The sequence below is a fragment of the Palaemon carinicauda genome, chromosome 19, assembly GCF_036898095.1.
Source record: "Palaemon carinicauda isolate YSFRI2023 chromosome 19, ASM3689809v2, whole genome shotgun sequence".
Taxonomy (NCBI): Eukaryota; Metazoa; Arthropoda; class Malacostraca; order Decapoda; family Palaemonidae; genus Palaemon; species Palaemon carinicauda.
Window position 1 is genome coordinate 59,591,254 of NC_090743.1, and position 20,166 is coordinate 59,611,419.

At 37.1% G+C, this 20,166-nt stretch overlaps 1 pseudogene; it reads left to right on the plus strand.

Annotated features, from left to right (window-relative positions):
- LOC137658650 (fibrocystin-L-like) overlaps positions 1 to 13,072 on the plus strand; it is a 145,801-nt pseudogene extending 132,729 nt beyond the window's left edge.
- The last annotated feature ends 7,094 nt before the right edge of the window (positions 13,073 to 20,166 follow it).

Sequence of the window (20,166 nt, forward strand, 5' to 3'; positions counted from 1 at the left end):
GGATTATTTTGGTCGAATAAGAAAATGTTCAAGAAAAAGGAAATCAATGCCTTACTTGGAATTATTTTGGTCGAATAAGAAAATGTTCAAGAAGAAGGAAATTATTGCCTCACTTGGAATTATTGGGGCGAATAAGAAAATGTTCAAGAAAAAGGAAATCAATGCCTCACTGGGAATAAGAAAATGTTCAAGAAAAAGGAAATCAATGCCTCACTGGGAATTATTTTGGTCGAATGAAAAAATGTTCAAGAAAAAGGAAATGAATGCCTCTCTGGGAATTATTTTGGCCGAATAAGAAAATGTTCAAGAAAAAGGAAATCAATGCTTCACTTGGAATTATTTTGGTCGAATTGGAAAATGCTCAAGAAAAGGGAAATCATTCCCTCACTTGGAATTGTTTTGGTCAAATTGGAAAATGTTCAAGAAAGGGGAAATCATTGGGTCACTGGGACTTATTTCGGTTGAATGAGAAGATGTTCAAGAAAAGGGAAATCAGTGCCTCACTGAGAATTGTTTTGGTCGAATAAGAAAATGCTCAAGAAGAAGGAAATCAATGCCTCACTGGAATTATTTTGGTCGAATAAGAAAATGCTCAAGAAAAGGGAAATCATTCCCTCACTAGGTATTGTTTTGGTCAAATTGGAAAATGTTCAAGAAAAGGGAAATCATTGGGTCACTGGGAATTATTTTGGTTAATTGAGAAAATGTTCAAGAAAAGGGAAATCAATGCCTCACTGGGAATTAATTTCGCCGAATAAGAAAATGCTCAACAAAAAGGAAATTATTGCCTCACTTGGAATTATTTTGGTCGAATAAGAAAATGTTCAAGAAAAAGGAAATCAATGCCTTACTTGGAATTATTTTGGTCGAATAAGAAAATGTTCAAGAGGGAAATTATTGCCTCACTTGGAATTATTTTGGTCGAATAAGAAAATGTTCAAGAAAAAGGAAATGAATGCCTCACTGGGAATTATTTTGGCCGAATAAGAAAATGTTCAAGAAAAAGGAAATCAATGCCTCACATGGAATTATTTTGGTCGAATAAGAAAATGTTCAGGAAGAAGGAAATTATTGCCTCACTTAGAATTATTTTGGTCGAATAAGAAAATGTTCAAGAAAAAGGAAATCAATGCCTCACTGGGAATTATTTTGGTCGAATAAGAAAATGCTCAAGAAAAAGGAAATGAATGCCTCTCTGGGAATTATTTTAGCCGAATAAGAAAATGTTCAAGAAAAAGGAAATCAATGCCTCACTTAGAATTACTTTGGTCGAATAAGAAAATGTTCAAGAAGAAGGAAATTATTGCCTCACTTGGAATTATTTTGGTCGAATAAGAAAATATTCAAGAAAAAGGAAATCAATGCCTCACTGGGAATTATTTTGGTCGAAAAGAAAATGTTCAAGAAAAAGGAAATGAATGCCTCACTTGGAATTATTTTGGTCGAATAAGAAAATGTTCAAGAAAAAGGAAATCAATGCCTCACTGGGAATTATTTTAGACAAATAGGGATATTGTCAAGAAAAGGGAAATCATTGGGTCACTGGGAATTGTTTTGGTCGAATAACAAAATGCTCAAGAAAAAGGAAATGAATGCCTCACTGGGAATTATTTTGGTCGAATAAGAAAATGCTCAAGAAAAAGGAAATGAATGCCTCACTTGGAATTATTTAGGTCGAATAAGAAAATGTTCAAGAAAAAGGAAATCAATGCCTCACTGGGAATTATTTTGGTCGAATAAGAAAATATTCAAGAAAAAGGAAATCAATGCCTCACTTGGAATTATTTTGGTCGAATAAGAAAATATTCAAGAAAAAAGGAAATCAATGCCTCACTGGGAATTATTTTGGTCGAATAAGAAAATGCTTAAGAAAAGGGAAATCATTGGGTCACTGGGAATTGTTTTGGTCGTATAAGAAAATGCTCAAGAAAAAGGAAATTAATGCCTCACTTGGAATTATTTTGGTCGAATTGGAAAATGCTCAAGAAGGAAATTATTGCCTCACTTGGAATTATTTTGGTCGAATAAGAAAATGTTCAAGAAAAAGGAAATGAATGCCTCACTGGGAATTATTTTGGCCGAATAAGAAAATGTTCAAGAAAATGGAAATCCTTCCCTCACTTGGAATTGTTTTGGTCAAATTGGAAAATGTTCAAGAAAGGGGAAATCATTGGGTCACTGGGACTTATTTCGGTTGAATGAGAAGATGTTCAAGAAAAGGGAAATCAGTGCCTCACTGAGAATTGTTTTGGTCGAACAAGAAAATGCTCAAGAAGAAGGAAATCAATGCCTCACTGGAATTATTTTGGTCGAATAAGAAAATGCTCAAGAAAAAGGAAATCATTCCCTTACTAGGAATTGTTTTGGTCAAATTGGAAAATGTTCAAGAAAAGGGAAATCATTGGGTCATGGGAATTATTTTGGTTAAATGAGAAAATGTTCAAGAAAAGGGAAATCAATGCCTCACTGGGAATTAATTTCGCCGAAAAAGAAAATGCTCAACAAAAAAGAAATTATTGCCTCACTTGGAATTATTTTGGTCGAGTAAGAAAATGTTCAAGAAAAAGGAAATCAATGCCTCACTTAGAATTACTTTGGTCGAATAAGAAAATGTTCAAGAAGAAGGAAATTATTGCCTCACTTGGAATTATTTTGGTCGAATAAGAAAATGTTCAAGAAAAAGGAAATGAATGCCTCACTGGGAATTATTTTGGCCGAATAAGAAAATGTTCAAGAAAAAGGAAATCAATGCCTCACTTGGAATTATTTTGGTCGAATAAGAAAATGTTCAGGAAGAAGGAAATTATTGCCTCACTTAGAATTATTTTGGTCGAATAAGAAAATGTTCAAGAAAAAGGAAATCAATGCCTCACTGGGAATTATTTTAGTCGAATAAGAAAATGCTCAAGAAAAAGGAAATTATTGCCTCACTTGGAATTATTGTGGTCGAATAAGAAAATGTTCAGGAAAAAGGAAATTATTGCCTCACTTGGAATAAGAAAATGTTCAAGAAAAAGGAAATCAATGCCTCACGGGGAATTATTTTGGTCGAATAAGAAAATGTTCAAGAAAAAGGAAATGAATGCCTCACCGGGAATTATTTTGGCCGAATAAGAAAATGTTCAAGAAAAAGGAAATCAATGCCTCACCTGGAATTACTTTGGTCGAATAAGAAAATGTTCAAGAAGAAGGAAATTATTGCCTCACTTGGAATTATTTTGGTCGAATAAGAAAATATTCAAGAAAAAGGAAATCAATGCCTCACTGGGAATTATTTTGGTCGAATAAGAAAATGTTCAAGAAAAAGGAAATCAATGCCTCACTGGGAATTATTTTGGTCAAATCGGGAAATTGTCAAGAAAAGGGAAATCATTGGGTCACTGGGAATTGTTTTGGTCGAATGAGAAAATGCTCAAGAAAAAGGAAATGAATGCCTCACTGGGAATTATTTTGGTCGAATAAGAAAATGCTCAAGAAAAAGGAATTGAATGCCTCACTTGGAATTATTTGGGTCGAATAAGAAAATGTTCAAGAAAAAGGAAATCAATGCTTTACTGGGAATTATTTTGGTCGAATAAGAAAATGTTCAAGAAAAAGGAAATCAATGCCTCACTGGGAATTATTTTAGTCGAATAAGAAAATGTTCAAGAAAAATGAAATCAATGCCTCACTGGGAATTATTTTGGTCGAATAAGAAAATGCTCAAGAAAAGGGAAATCATTGGGTCACTGGGAATTGTTTTGGTCGTATAAGAAAATGCTCAAGAAAAAGAAATTAATGCCTCACTTGGAATTATTTTGGTCGAATTGGAAAATGCTCAAGAAAAGGGAAATCATTCCCTCACTTAGAATTGTTTTGGTCAAATTGGAAAATGTTCAAGAAAGGGGAAATCATTGGGTCACTGGGACTTATTTCGGTTGAATGAAAAAATGTTCAAGTAAAGGGAAATCAGTGCCTCACTGATAATTGTTTTGGTCGAATAAGAAAATGCTCAAGAAGAAGGAAATCAGAGCCTCACTGGAATTATTTTGGTCGAATAAGAAAATGCTCAAGAAAAGGGAAATCATTCCCTTACTAGGAATTGTTTTGGTCAAATTGGAAAATGTTCAAGAAAAGGGAAATCATTGGGTCACTGGGAATTATTTTGGTTAAATGAGAAAATGTTCAAGAAAAGGGAAATCAATGTCTCACTGGGAATTATTTTAGTCGAATAAGAAAATGCTCAAGAAAAAGGAAATTATTGCCTCACTTGGAATTATTGTGGTCGAATAAGAAAATGTTTAAGAAAAAGGAAATCAATGCCTCACTTGGAATTATTTTGGCCGAATAAGAAAATGTTCAAGAAAAAGGAAATCAATGCCTTACTTGGAATTATTTTGGTCGAATAAGAAAATGTTCAAGAAGAAGGAAATTATTGCCTCACTTGGAATTATTTTGGTCGAATAAGAAAATGTTCAAGAAAAAGGAAATCAATGCCTCACTGGGAATTATTATGGTCGAATAAGAAAATGTTCAAGAAAAAGGAAATCAATGCCTCACTGAGAATTGTTTTGGTCAAATCGGGAAATTGTCAAGAAAAGGGAAATCATTGGGTCACTGGGAATTGTTTTCGTCGAATAAGAAAATGCTCAAGAAAAAGGAAATCAATGCCTCACAGGGAATTATTTTGGTCGAATAAGAAAATGTTCAAGAATAAGGAAATGAATGCCACACTTGGAATTATTTTGGTCGAATAAGAAAATGTTCAAGAAAAAGGAAATCAATGCCTCACTGGGAATTATTTTGGCCGAATAAGAAAATGTTCAAGAAAATGGAAATCAATGCCTCACTGGGAATTATTTTGGTCGATTAAGAAAATGTTCAAGAAAAAGGAAATCAATGCCTCACTGGGAATTATTTTGGTCGAATAAGAAAATGTTCAAGAAAAAGGAAATCAATGCCTCACTGGGAATTATTTTGGTCGAATAAGAAAATGTTCAAGAAAAAGGAAATCAATGCCTCACTGGGAATTATTTTGGTCGAATAAGAAAATGCTCAAGAAAAAGGAAATTAATGCCTCACTTGGAATTATTGTGGTGGAATAAGAAAATGTTCAAGAAAAAGGAAATCAATGCCTCACCGGGAATTATTTTGGCCGAATAAGAAAATGCTCAAGAAAAGGAAATCAATGCCTCACGTGGAATTATTTTGGTCGAATAAGAAAATGTTCAAGAAAAAGGAAATCAATGCCTCACTGGGAATTATTTTGGCCGAATAAGAAAATGCTCAAGAAAAGGAAATCACTGCCTCACTGGGAATTATTTTGGTCGAATAAGAAAATGCTCAAGAAAAAGGAAATGAATGCCTCATTTGGAATTATTTTGGTCGAATAAGAAAATGCTCAAGAAAAAGGAAATCAATGCCTCACTGGGAATTATTTTGGTCGAATAAGAAAATGTTCAAGAAAAAGGAAATCAATGCCTCACTGGGAATTATTTTGGTCGAATAAGAAAATGTTCAAGAAAAAGGAAATCAATGCCTCACTGGGAATTATTTTGGTCGAATAAGAAAATATTCAAGATAAAGGAAATCAATGCCTCACTGGAAATTATTTTGGTCGAATAAGAAAATGTTCAAGAAAAAGGAAATCAATGCCTCACTGGGAATTATTTTGGTCGAATAAGAAAACGTTCAAGAAAAAGGAAATCAATGTCTCACTGGGAATTATTTTGGTCGAATAAGAAAATGCTCAAGAAAAGGGAAATCATAGGGTCACTGGGAATTTTTTTGGTCGAATAAGAAAATGCTCAAGAAAAAGGATATCAATGCTTCACTTGGAATTATTTTGGTCGAATTGGAAAATGCTCAAGAAAAGGGAAATCATTCCCTCACTTAGAATTGTTTTGGTCAAATTGGAAAATGTTCAAGAAAGGGGAAATCACTGGGTCACTGGGACTTACTTCTGTTGAATGAGAAAATGTTCAAGAAAAGGGAAATCAGTGCCTCACTGAGAACTGTTTTGGTCGAATAAGAAAATGCTCAAGAAAAAGGAAATCAATGCCTCACTGGAATTATTTTGGTCGAATAAGAAAATGCTCAAGAAAAGGGAAATCATTCCCTCACTAGGAATTGTTTTGGTCAAATTGGAAAATGTTCAAGAAAGGGGAAATCATTGGGTCACTGGGACTTATTTCGGTTGAATGAAAAAATGTTCAAGTAAAGGGAAATCAGTGCCTCACTGATAATTGTTTTGGTCGAATAAGAAAATGCTCAAGAAGAAGGAAATCAGAGCCTCACTGGAATTATTTTGGTCGAATAAGAAAATGCTCAAGAAAAGGGAAATCATTCCCTTACTAGGAATTGTTTTGGTCAAATTGGAAAATGTTCAAGAAAAGGGAAATCATTGGGTCACTGGGAATTATTTTGGTTAAATGAGAAAATGTTCAAGAAAAGGGAAATCAATGTCTCACTGGGAATTATTTTAGTCGAATAAGAAAATGCTCAAGAAAAAGGAAATTATTGCCTCACTTGGAATTATTGTGGTCGAATAAGAAAATGTTTAAGAAAAAGGAAATCAATGCCTCACTTGGAATTATTTTGGCCGAATAAGAAAATGTTCAAGAAAAAGGAAATCAATGCCTTACTTGGAATTATTTTGGTCGAATAAGAAAATGTTCAAGAAGAAGGAAATTATTGCCTCACTTGGAATTATTTTGGTCGAATAAGAAAATGTTCAAGAAAAAGGAAATCAATGCCTCACTGGGAATTATTTTGGTCGAATAAGAAAATGTTCAAGAAAAAGGAAATCAATGCCTCACTGAGAATTGTTTTGGTCAAATCGGGAAATTGTCAAGAAAAGGGAAATCATTGGGTCACTGGGAATTGTTTTCGTCGAATAAGAAAATGCTCAAGAAAAAGGAAATCAATGCCTCACAGGGAATTATTTTGGTCGAATAAGAAAATGTTCAAGAATAAGGAAATGAATGCCACACTTGGAATTTTTTGGTCGAATAAGAAAATGTTCAAGAAAAAGGAAATCAATGCCTCACTGGGAATTATTTTGGCCGAATAAGAAAATGTTCAAGAAAATGGAAATCAATGCCTCACTGGGAATTATTTTGGTCGATTAAGAAAATGTTCAAGAAAAAGGAAATCAATGCCTCACTGGGAATTATTTTGGTCGAATAAGAAAATGTTCAAGAAAAAGGAAATCAATGCCTCACTGGGAATTATTTTGGTCGAATAAGAAAATGTTCAAGAAAAAGGAAATCAATGCCTCACTGGGAATTATTTTGGTCGAATAAGAAAATGCTCAAGAAAAAGGAAATTAATGCCTCACTTGGAATTATTGTGGTGGAATAAGAAAATGTTCAAGAAAAAGGAAATCAATGCCTCACCGGGAATTATTTTGGCCGAATAAGAAAATGCTCAAGAAAAGGAAATCAATGCCTCACGTGGAATTATTTTGGTCGAATAAGAAAATGTTCAAGAAAAAGGAAATCAATGCCTCACTGGGAATTATTTTGGCCGAATAAGAAAATGCTCAAGAAAAGGAAATCACTGCCTCACTGGGAATTATTTTGGTCGAATAAGAAAATGCTCAAGAAAAAAGAAATGAATGCCTCATTTGGAATTATTTTGGTCGAATAAGAAAATGCTCAAGAAAAAGGAAATCAATGCCTCACTGGGAATTATTTTGGTCGAATAAGAAAATGTTCAAGAAAAAGGAAATCAATGCCTCACTGGGAATTATTTTGGTCGAATAAGAAAATGTTCAAGAAAAAGGAAATCAATGCCTCACTGGGAATTATTTTGGTCGAATAAGAAAATATTCAAGAAAAAGGAAATCAATGCCTCACTGGAAATTATTTTGGTCGAATAAGAAAATGTTCAAGAAAAAGGAAATCAATGCCTCACTGGGAATTATTTTGGTCGAATAAGAAAACGTTCAAGAAAAAGGAAATCAATGTCTCACTGGGAATTATTTTGGTCGAATAAGAAAATGCTCAAGAAAAGGGAAATCATAGGGTCACTGGGAATTTTTTTGGTCGAATAAGAAAATGCTCAAGAAAAAGGATATCAATGCTTCACTTGGAATTATTTTGGTCGAATTGGAAAATGCTCAAGAAAAGGGAAATCATTCCCTCACTTAGAATTGTTTTGGTCAAATTGGAAAATGTTCAAGAAAGGGGAAATCACTGGGTCACTGGGACTTACTTCTGTTGAATGAGAAAATGTTCAAGAAAAGGGAAATCAGTGCCTTACTGAGAACTGTTTTGGTCGAATAAGAAAATGCTCAAGAAAAAGGAAATCAATGCCTCACTGGAATTATTTTGGTCGAATAAGAAAATGCTCAAGAAAAGGGAAATCATTCCCTCACTAGGAATTGTTTTGGTCAAATTGGAAAATGTTCAAGAAAAGGGAAATCATTGGGTCACTGGGAATTATTTTGGTCGAATCGGAAAATTCACAAGAAAAGGGAAATCATTCCCTCTCTGGGAATTGTTTTGGTCGAATTGGAAAGTGCTCAAGAAAAGGGAAATCAATGTCTCATTGGAAATTTTTTTGGTCGAATCGGAAAGTGCTCAAGAAAATGGAAATCAATGCCTTATTGGGAATTGTTTTGGTCGAATTGGAAAGTGCTCCAGAAAAGGGAAATCAATCCCTTATTGGAAATTGTTTTGGTTGAATCGGAAAGTGCTCAAGAAAATGGAAATTGATGCCTTATTGGGAATTGTTTTGGTCGAATCGGAAAGTGCTCCAGAAAAGGGAAATCAATGCCTCATTTGAAATTGTTTTGGTTGAATCGGAAAGTGCTCCAGAAAAGGGAAATCAATGCCTTATTGGAAATTGTTTTGGTCGAATCGGAAAGTACTCCAGAAAAGGGAAATCAATGCCTTATTGGAAATTGTTTTGGTCGAATCGGAAAGTGCTCCAGAAAAGGGAAATCAATGCCTTATTGGAAATTGTTTTGGTTGAATCGGAAAGTGCTCAAGAAAAGGGAAATCAATGCCTCATTGGAAATAGTTTTGGTTGAATCAGAAAGTGCTCCAGAAAAGGGAAATCAATGCTTCATTGGAAATTGTTTTGGTTAAATCGGAAAGTGCTCAAGAAAAGGGAAATCAATGCCTTATTGGAAATTGTTTTGGTTGAATCGGAAAGTGCTCAAGAAAAGGGAAATCAATGCCTCATTGGAAATTGTTTTGGTCAAATCAGAAAGTGCTCAAAAAAAGGGAAATCAATGCCTCATTGGAAATTGTTTTAGTCGAATCAGAAAGTGCTCAAGGAAAGGGAAATCAATGCCTCATTGGAAATTGTTTTGGTCAAATCGGAAAGTGCTTAAGTAAAGAGAAATCAATGCCTCATTAGGAATTGTTTTGGCCAAATCGGAAAGTGCTGAAGAAAAGGGTAATCATTGCCTCATTGGGAATTGTTTTGATCGAATTGGAAAGTGCTCAAGAAAAGTGAAATCAATGCCTCATTGGAAATTGTTTTGGTCGAATCAGAAAGTGCTCAAGAAAAGAGAAATCAATGCCTCACTGGGAATTGTTTTGGTCGAATCGGAAAGTGCTCAAGAAAAGGGAAATCAATGCCTCATTGGAAATTGTTTTGGTCGAATCGGAAAGTGCTCAAGAAAACTGAAATCAATGCCTCATTGGAAATTGTTTTGGTCAAATCGGAAAGTGCTCAAGAAAAGTGAAATCAATGCCGTATTGGAAATTGTTTTGGTCTAATCGGAAAGTGCTCAAGAAAACGGAAATCAATGCCTCATTGGAAATTGTTTTGGTCGAATCGGAAAGTGCTCAAAAAAAAAGAAATCAATGTCTCATTGGGAATTGTTTTGGCCAAATTGGAAAGTGCTCAAGAAAAGGGTAATTGTTGCCTCATTGGGAATTGTTTTGATCGAATTGGAAAGTGCTTAAGAAAAGAGTAATCATTGCCTCATTGGGAATTGTTTTGGTTGAATCGGAAAATGCTCAAGAAAGGGGAAATCGTGGCCTCAATGAAAATACTTTTTGCCAAATATAAAATCAATTATAACATCCAGTTTTTTGCGAGGTGTTTGTTAACAAAGAGGTGAGGTGGATGCAAGTATCCTTTATTCAACATATAACGAATTTATATACAAGCAGATCCGAGCAAGAATGTCACAAAAATTCAAATACACTAATACCATGCAAAGGAGGCAAGCTCAAACAAGTTCTGTTTTCAGTGAAGGGATGAGTGAGAGCAGTGGCAGCTTGTGATTTAAGATTAGTGGTAGTGCTCTTGCTTCAGAAAATGTGTGGCCTTTGCTTTGATATGGTATAAAAGGAACTAAACCAGGTAGGCTATAAGAAAATTAATTCAGAAACTTGATAGAATCCCAAAAGAACAGTAATTTTCTTTTTACTTATCCTGAATTGGTACTGTTCAAGCTTTATCCAATCAATATCTGGAAGTTGGATAATAATCTAACTCAACATTTCATCATATTCAAGAGTATAGTACACGGTTTTCTAGCAAATTGCACTTGGAGTAAAAGAAAATAAGTACCTTCCACCAACATGTCAAGCTCAGACTGTACTGCAGGAGCAATAGTGCCCTCTCTCCCTCTCAGCCTGGCGTGCAGCTTCTTGAATGCGCATGCACACAATCCCCAAATACCACACAGTAGGTACTGTGAGCTGAACAGTTCCATACAACGAATTTTCTTCTTTCATAAACTGGAGGATGGCTATTGGATATTAAGCTTAAGCATTAAATAGTGAATATTCTCGATAATACCAAGTGAAAATATGCGGTGTCGCAGTTCAAGTGTCTATACACTAGCCACCATTGAGCGAGAGATAAAAACTATATATAAAAAAGCGTTACAGTGTACAAGGTGTATGAAACACGTGAGGTACAAGCTAAAGAGGTGTCTGTCTTTCCTGTAAAATCCTTGAATGAAGTTAATCCTTAAAAGAATAGGGATTAAAAGTTTTTGTATATGGCTTTCCATATGTCTTGGTACCCCTGCCCTTCAAGTTGAGACCTTGTAAACACCGGAAATGATGGTAACAAGAGAATGATAGAAATGTGCCAATTCTCAGAAATAAAGTTTAGTTTTCAGACAAACCAGAATAATCTCGCACTTAAAGCAACTTGGTCAATGACGAAGACTTGAGTAATCAGTTTCTATAGAGGATTTCCCCAAAATTAGACAATTTGGAAAAATGGGTAGTTTCTCTTTCTGTAATTTATTGTAAGTACTGAAAATTAAATATTGAAAACATGGTTTGAGAGCGATCATAGTTGCTTTTTATTTAATTCAGAAGGAATAGGAAATTGTGAATGTTTCTTTTTCACAGGAAATTAGAGTAAGTAAAGTAGTTCCCTTTTAGTGTATTTGAGAGTTTCAAATGCCCAATTTTAAACAGCCAGTTTCGTGTTTTAACCAATTTCTTGCGGGACTAAGAAGACTATCAGCATGACTATCTAACCCCACATAATTTCTGCCAATAATTGGGACAGTGGAAAATAACCTTCGTTGCGTACAGGATTTCTTATACTTCGATATGTTAGCGAGATTTGTACTTGGTTTTGAATAGCTGACTTTGGTAGAAGTCATGGTTTAATTCGAATGTTTCTCTATGCTTAAGTCTAACCAATATATTTTCTCTTATATCAACAGTTCATTGCCAAGTTGAATAGTGAATTGAATGAAAAGGTTGGAGGCGCCTTCTTTTTCGATTACGTCGTCCGAAAATCTAAAACGCCAATGGTATTCCATAAGGTGGGATACTTTCCTCTTAGCTATCTTACTTCTCTAACATTTCAATATTTATTCTTCCAAAGAAAGGGCTCATCAGTCAGTTGTAGAACATTCTTTTAGCTCGATCTTTAAAAAAGTCAAAATGACAATTCGTTGTACAATGACCAGATGTACTTCGACCTTTTTTTTTTTTTTTTATTAAGAAAAGGCTTATTTTTTATTGAAAGAAAAATGAATTATCCTTTGCCATAGTATTCGAGTAAAACATTTTGACAGTAATAATTACAAAAAAAATCCTACTTTTTGCTACGTAGAATCAGTATAGTCTCTCCTAATGAAAAAAAAAAAAGAAAAAAAAAGATAGCTACAAGTAGGTCCTTTTTAGCAAAAGTAAAATACGAGTGTCTTGCTATACAACAGCGTAACTAAAATAAATTTCTCTAAATAAAAAAGTAAAAAACAAGTAAGTCACCTCTTGTGATTACGGTAGGTACAAGAAAGTCCCTCTATTAGCAAAAGTAAAATGATAAGTCTCCTTTATCAGGATTATAACTATCAATAACATCCGACTTCAAAAAAAAAAAAAAAAAAAAAAAAAAAAAAACAGAAGTCCTCCTTGGTCATGTAGTAACCCGAACACAACTCTTTAAAATATCTGTAATTACAATCGAATCCCATCTTCGGTACAGATTAAGGGTAGCCCGGAGCAAATTGATGCCGCCCTGAAAACCTTGTGCAGCATGCTGAAGCAAAAGAAGATGAAGGTCCGTATCGGCCGTCAAAGATTCATCATGGGCAAATTGCGAGTCGCCGGAAAGAGGCGCAAGCGATGCGATGGTCGGAGGTGATGTGGGTATATTACGAGATGGTCACCTAACCTGCCAACTTAATGCAGTTTATCCCCATTTTTGTTTAGAAATCATAGGTGACACATAACTAACTTTTATTTTATTTTACTTCATGAGGTATTAATTTTAGTGTTCTAGTAAACTTTAATATATACTTAAAAGTTCTTTTTCGGGGTAAGCAACTTGAAAAATTATACGTTATTTCTCACTTAGTTTAGTAAAGCAGCACCAATTTATAGAATGGGAAAACGACACTAATTTTGAGAGGCTGGTTTTAATGAAGCACCTACCTATCTTACCTGCATACAGGTCACTGCACCTCTTAACATCTCAATTTCAGTGTTCTTCATAAATGAGTTTTACTTTTGCATCTTGACCATCAAATAAAATTGTCTTAGTTTTAGACATTACTGTAAAGGCAGAACTGCATGATCAATATGACTTCAGAATTTAAATACAGCGTACGCCCATGTTAAATCATTATAATTTTTGAAAGAGAAATATATATGGTTTCGGAAATATCTAGTTTTATTTATGACATCTGAGGCATTGGAAACATTGCTGTAAGAAATTAATCATAATAAAGTTTGAACTTTTACTGATATTTGTTTAAAAAAAAGGGGAGACTTCGCTAAACAATGGCAAGATCTAGAATTCTTTTGGTCTCTATTCCTAGTCGAATACAACCCTTCGGTCTCTTGTGGCTTTGGTGTACAGTAATTGGAACGATCGTTGGAATCGTTAACAAGATGGTTAACGGCAGGTGGTGAGCCATAGCGATCAGCCACGCCCACTCAGCGGTCAAACTCAAGGTTCTTCGGTCTTTTTAGTCTATTTTGCCTTTGGCCTCAAAAAGTACCGTCTTAGTCCTATCCAAGGTTATTCAATCTTTTTCTCAGACGTTTTTGTTTGAATGGTAAATATTTGTTCGTGCTAATATTGGAACGAAACAGTGGTGCAATTGTATGTATATAACATCGGTTTATAATTAAACCGGAGATAGATCAGTGCAATTAGGGGAGCAATTATTCCTAAATAAACCTCATTACTGAGTGTAGATTGTATCCTGTCAAATGTTACCAGAATTACGGCTGCTCTTGCGGTAAGTAAAAGGCGATTGTTTCTGTTGTAAAATTGCTAGAACTATAAGAGAGGGTTTTAAACTAAGGGAACTGTATGCATAATAAGTGTACCTCTGTCAATGAGATTGATTTCGTGATAAGCGTGGTTTGATTACTAGTTTTTATGGTTTTAAAACTTCCATTAATTTTTCTCATTTTATTTTACTCCTATTAGTCCATTTTTGCAATTTAATATGTACTGTTGAATGTGGGCCATAAGCCCCTCAGTTTGAGGCATAGCCTCCTCAGTTTTCTCGTAAAACTCAAAAATAAACTACGGGAGAAAGGAAACGACCTTCTCCGTTTTCTCTTTATTTCTCTCTCTACTCTCTACTACAGATTCAAACAAAAGCTTGGGGGAGCACGCAGGTCCCATGGTTCCTTTTTGTAGAAAACTTCACATAAAAAAAATAGATAACATTGTGATACAGACAAGACAAATCCATTTAACCAGCAATTTATAAATTTCTCACTTTTATTCTCTTTAAAGCTTCCCCAAAGGTAAAAAAAATACAAATATGTGACGAAAACGGGAGAGGGGAAGTCCCGGCTCCCATCCACTCGGGAAATTAATACAGTTTTCACAATATAATCACAATTCACATGGATTACTCTTTATAATTGTAATGACCCAATCATAATAACATATCAACCTTTCAAATAAACATATTTTTCAATAAATCAACTATTTCGATAATGTCAACAAACCTGGGTGCGTTCTCATTGGACAAACACTACACTTACCAGCGTAAACGAACGTTGGGTGCGTTTTCATAGGACAAACACTACACTTACCAGCGTAAACGAACGTTGGGTGCGTTTTCATAGGACAAACAAACCAACATTTAACATCCTCCCCACCATAGGAGTGTCTCAACACTCCTATCATCATCAGAGCCTTCCAAGGCTATCTTATTACCTTAATCTACAAGTCAAGTTTAATAGGAACCTTAATAGGTCTTCCCTTTCGGGACTTACCAACATTAGACACTAAGGGTGATTCTACAGGCTCCTGTCTAAGATTCTCAAGTCTCTCCTCCTGGGAATTACTACCCATTTCACCCTTCAAATCTGTTATTTCTAGATTATACAAATTTTGCACAGGTCTGGATATAAATCCACGTTTGGTTTTAACCTCAACACTTCTAACAACCCCATCTTTTCCAGGATACAACTTAGTAATAACTCCAAGAGGCCACCTTAACCTTGGCACCCGTTCATCCTTTACTAGTACAACAGAACCCTCTTTAAGGTTACAATTTGGCTTGAACCCCTTCACCATACAAGGCAGGTTTCTAAGATACTCAGTCTGCCATATTCTCCAAAATTTGTCTAACTGACCCAGACGCACAGCTTCTCTTACACACAAATCCTTTGAGGATACACCACAGTCTGGATCATCTACTAACTCTAACTGAAAACCTGCAGAACGGCCAATTAGGAAATGGGAAGGGGTAAGAGGATTTGCGATATCAGGTTCCTCACCTACAAATGTCAAGGGTCTAGAATTAATACAAGCTTCCACCTCATGAAGTGTAGTCTCTAATTCACTCTTGGACAAAGAATTAGTGCCCAATGTTTTCCTCAGTGCAACTTTCACAGATCTAATGAGGCGTTCCCACCAGCCTCCCCACCAAGGAGCATTAGGTACAATAAACTTCCATTGGGGCGTCAACGAGCCATAATGTTCTCTTAACAGATTGGAGACACTCACAAAGGTTCTAGCATTGTCAGAGTAGAACACTGTTGGAACACCCCGTCTAGCTACAAACCGTCTAATGGCCAAATTACAATCAACAACCGAAAGAGACTCGGTGAGCTCTAAATGAACAGCTCGAATGACAGCACAGGTAAAAAGAAGTATATACAATTTCTTGGATGGAAAATCAATACAAAATAAAGGACCAGCAAAATCCAGACCTGTAACCGTGAATGGAGGAGCCGACTTAACTCTCAACTCGGGTAGTGGCCCCACAGGCTGGGAACAAGCCGAGGCATCACAACGCCGACAAGCCACACATTCTCGACAAACCTTCTTTGCAATCTGACGAAGGCGAATGATCCAGTAACTGTTTCGTAACGTGGATACAAGTGTAGCAACACCAGCATGCTTGAGCAACCTATGCTGGAAACGAACTAACAGTAAAGCAATGTGGGTACCAGGAATTATTATAGGGTGCTTACTCTCAAAACTCAAGTCTGCATTCTCTAAGCGCCCTTTTATTCTCAGTAGCCCATCCTCATCTAGGTAAGGATCAAGTTTAATCAAGGAAGAACCCCTTGGGAGGGGGAGAGATCTACTCAGAGCATTTACTTCCTTTGCAAAGGCCTCTCGTTGCACAAAGTACAGCAGTTGTACCTTAGCCTTCGTCAATTCTCCATAGGTTAAAGGTCCACTTAATTTGCGGGACGAAGGTCTGCAATTCCCAACAAATCTCAGTACCCAACCTACTACATTAAGGGCCTTTGTAAAGGAACTCCATCGGGTGAATTCAAATAAGGGCGGCTCATTTTCAACTGCAACACAAACTGTGTCAGTATCACATATCTCTTCTGAAGGAATGTCCGCCCCCCTGCCTTCCTGATGAGGGAGCGGGGAGGAACAGAGCCAAGGAGGACCCTTCAGCCAAATATCAGACTGCAAAAGCTGCTCAGCAAAAACACCTCGGGATACAAGATCCGCTGGGTTGTCCTTGCCTGGACAATGCTGCCAACATGAAGGAGGTGTCAAATGTTGAATCTCAACAACCCTGTTAGCCACAAAGGTTTTCCATCTATTGGGGTCCCCCTTTATCCAAGCTAGGGCTACTGTGGAATCCGTCCAACATTGAACAGAAACCTCTTTACCCAGCTGCAAGGCGGACGTCACAAACACAACGAGTCTAGCACATAACAGGGCTCCGAGTAATTCAAGCCTAGGAAGGGAAACCCTTTTTATAGGGGCTACCTTGCCTCTTGCAACAACCAGCGATACCTTGAATTTATCCCCCTCAGGCACTCTCACATAAACACAAGCACCATAACCCTTTTCTGAAGCATCACTAAATGCATGGAATTGAACATTAGGAATTTCCTTAAAGGGTGACTCAGAAAACAAGTACCGATCTACTCTAAATGACTCAAGCACAGAAAATCCTACAACCCATAATTTAACTCTGCCTTGCATAGCCTCGGGTAATAGCTCATCCCAATCTAAACCTAATCTCCAGATTTCTTGAAACAGTATTTTTGCATGCATAACAAACGGACATATGAGCCCCAAGGGATCAAAACACCGAGCTATGAGGCTTAGCACATTTCTTTTGGTACAAACAATATCTCCAAAGGGGTCCAGGTTCTCAACCTTAAAGGTAAAACAGTCAGGGGAGGATACCCAGTGGAGGCCTAGAACCTTGACACTCTCTTCACTAGAACCTTCAGTTATAGTTAAAGTCTTACAATTAGAAGTACACTTTGACAATGACATACCAGCCTCCTGCAGGATACCATAGGCTTCTTCAAATCTAAAACTTGCTTCTGCGGGACTATCAGCCCCAGATAGCCAATCATCTACGTACAGATTCTCATACAGTTCAGAAACCACCTCTGTGAGAGGGTATTTCTTTAAATGAAATTTTAAGGTGGCATTTAATAAAAATGGACTACTCTTATTACCAAAGGGCATTCTTATAAATCTGAAATGTTTAACATTGTTCCCCTCTTTCAACAAAAACCTATGAACATCACGGTCCTCCCTTCTTACCTTTATTTGAAGAAAAGCCTTTGTAATATCAGCTGTTAAGGCCACCCTCCACCTTCTAAATCTTAACAACACCTCAACTAAATCAGGGTTGAGTGAAGGACCACTTTCTAAACAATCATTCAGAGATACTCCATTACTGCCACGTGCAGATCCATCAAAAACCGGCCTCACCTTGGTGCTTAGGCTCCCTTCCCGTACCACAGGCCGATGAGGCAAATAAAATATAGGATACCCACCTTCCCGTTGATGGGAAGGAATTTCTTCAATAATACCCTCCTTTTCATACTCATTAAACACCTTAATATACTGTTCCTGCAGACAGGGGTTTTTACCTAACCTATTATAGAGACCTTCCAATCTTCTCAAAGCATGATGTTCATTATTGATCAAATCTAATTTCATACTCTCAGATTTCCATGGTAGGGCCACTTCATAGCGACCATCTTTAAAACTTACCAAATTCTCAAATTGAACCAAGACTGGGTCAGGGTTCATCTCCTCAGAATGTAGTTCGTTGGGTTTTATGCCAACAGACTCTAGATCCCAAAATTGACTCAAACTACACTCTTGTACATTCTCAATTGCTAACAATTGTACACTTACACCAATATTACCTTCAGACCTATTAAAGGATCCGGACAAAATCCAACCAAAAATTGTCTCCTGGGCCACAAGCCCTTCATTATACATAACCTGGTTGGGGATCATCATCTTCCAATATAAATCAAGGCCTATCAACATATCAATATGTAAATTTCGATGGGATCCATACTCATCGATCAACTTAAGGTGAGAAAAAGGTTCTAAACACTTAGGGTCCACTTTGGACCTAGATAACGGAGGACAAATTACATCAATCTCAGCAACCTTAAAACTATATTTGTGATCATTTGCCCCTACACTCATTATTTCATAAATACTACACAAATCTGCCTTAGAGGCTTTCCCTCCACCAAAGGCAGAAAATGATAAATACTCAGAAGTCAGCCACTTAGGCTTGACCCGTTTGACCAGTTCCCTTGAAATGTAAGACCGATCTGACCCTGTATCAAACATTACAGTAGCAAATGTGATACCCTGATGGCCTACTACCCTGACTTGGGCCGTCTGCAATACACAACACCTTGAATTAACCTTGTTTTTCACCTCACAAGGTGCTACCCCCACATGGGTCACAGAATTTGACCCCTCTTGCACTCCCTCTACTACAGGGTTATTTTCACTAGCTGTTACGGAGGGTTTCGTTTCAGATCTCCGACATACAAGGGAGTTGTGATTCCCAGTCTTGCACTTTGAACACTTAGCCCAACAGGCCTTGGCATAATGGCTTTTAGATAAACACTTAAAACACAAACGCCGATTACGCACGGCTTCTTCTCTTTCTGCAAGGGGGAGCTTAGTTATACCTAAACACCTTTCACTGGGATGCAGCTTTCCACAGAATGCGCAAAACGTCTTCGAACCACTTTCTTCTGATGAAGTTTGAAGGGCAGAGGCTGAACTGGGAGTGTGCTTTTTAGTCCGTCGTTCTACACTGGGTTCCTCGGATTTTCCAAGGCTTAGTCTCTTGATAGCCTCTGCCCTCTCTCTGCCTTCCACTTCTCGTTGCAAGAACTTCAGCAATCCGTCGAGATCTCCTCTTTTCCGTCCACTACGCGACCAGTCCAACCTTATCTCATGAGGTAACAGAGCAAGGATCATAGGCACCAAGATCCGCCCGTACTGTTCACCTCCAACTCCAAGGGCCTCCAAACTGCGCACATGGCCTACTAAATCATCCTGTAATTTCCGCAAAGAGGACGTGTGAATTTCAGTCCTTGCGCTCCTAGATGAGCTAAGTTGCATTAGGGCTTGAAGGTGAGCTGATATAATGTTTTCTGGATCGCCATACCTTTCTTCTAACAACTCACAGGCTATCTTGTAATTAGCTGTTGTTTGGGTGAGGCCCTGTAGTACACCCCTAGCCTCACCCTCTAAAACAGATTGAAGATACATAAATTTGGAAACAAGAGGCATAGGCTGATCGTCCACAAGTGCCATAAATTGGTCCCAAAATGGCCGCCACTCTGTTATTTTCCCGCCAAATTTCACTAGCTGGAGTTTAGGCAATTGCACACTAAAACCCTCATTACCGACTTCACTGCCTGAATTAATATCTTCACTGGACCTATTAGCAACCAAGTTTCTGTCCTTGCCCAGCCTCTCTAAGGTAGCTGCTGCTTCAGTACGGATTTTTCTTACCTCTTGCAGAAAATGGTGGTCTTCAAGTATTCTTCTCTGGAGCTCGTCAACATCCTCTATAGAATTCTGGTCTCGCTGAATTATTTCTTCCCAGTCGGCCTTCTTATTATCGTAGTCTTTTACGAGACTTGTAATTTCATGCCAGGTCGGATTACCGGCCATGGCTCTGGTCAAATCTTCTGAGGCACAATGCAGCCATATTGTTGCCTTCTCTCTCTGTAGCACTGCTCTCCTAAGTTGATTTATGTCGTTGGGGAATCCAGTAAATTCAGCCTCGCTCTCATCTGATTCCCGGGTCTGGGCACCATGTTGAATGTGGGCCATAAGCCCCTCAGTTTGAGGCATAGCCTCCTCAGTTTTCTCGTAAAACTCAAAAATAAACTACGGGAGAAAGGAAACGACCTTCTCCGTTTTCTCTTTATTTCTCTCTCTACTCTCTACTACAGATTCAAACAAAAGCTTGGGGGAGCACGCAGGTCCCATGGTTCCTTTTTGTAG